The sequence below is a fragment of the Lepidothrix coronata genome, unplaced genomic scaffold, assembly GCF_001604755.1.
Source record: "Lepidothrix coronata isolate B3197 unplaced genomic scaffold, Lepidothrix_coronata-1.0 Scaffold53, whole genome shotgun sequence".
NCBI lineage: Eukaryota > Metazoa > Chordata > Aves > Passeriformes > Pipridae > Lepidothrix > Lepidothrix coronata.
In genome coordinates this window covers 4,361,490-4,362,298 of record NW_016690233.1, presented here as the reverse complement: position 1 = coordinate 4,362,298, position 809 = coordinate 4,361,490, and positions in this window count along the sequence as shown.

The window sequence follows — 809 nt, the reverse complement described above, 5'->3', positions numbered from 1 at the left end:
TGTCAGTGATACAGTTTCTGACAGTGAAGGGTCCAAACTGTTTAAACCAACAGATTTGTTGAGGTTTTTGCCCATTTTCCAGTCACTCCTTTATCTGATTTTTATCAACATTTATTTGTTTTAGTGAAACATGTCTATCAAATGCCTGTAATGACTCACCTTTACCCCACTCAGGTGATTATTCAATGACTTTCTAAGTGATTGGTAACACTATCCAGGATGGTCTATGAGATCTTCCTGTGAAGTAAGAATTTGAACGTATTTTGTATGAAACAATCATGGAATAAAATTTAAAAATTATCTGTCGAGCATGAACCAGAAGATACCTGCAGCTTTGTTCTATCTACTAACCCTGGTAGTCAAGTGTGTCATCAAGTTTGGGGGCTTTTCATGGGAGGTAGTACCTATTTTCTATTTGCCATGAATCTTGGAGACTTTTTCAGAATACTGGCGAGTAGGTACAGCTACATTCCTCAATATGTTTCTTAATCTTACAATAATTTGCAATAAAGTATGAATATCATTGCAAGTATCAGTTACAGATTACCATTTCTTCCAGTCAAATCAAATTAGTCAAGAATAGCTTCCCATCTTATTGATACTACTTTCTTCTTCCTCCTTTAGCTTTACTACAGATTGATAGAGATCCACACACCCCCATCCCATTTAAAATTTTGTTATCCTTGTTACCATATCATTTAGCTCTCTGACATGTAAAAGTATTAAAGCTGAGCCTGGATACTATGACAGTGTGGTTCACTTCGTAAGTGGTCGCAGATCAAGCAGACAAATTTGTGCTCTTTCAGGTG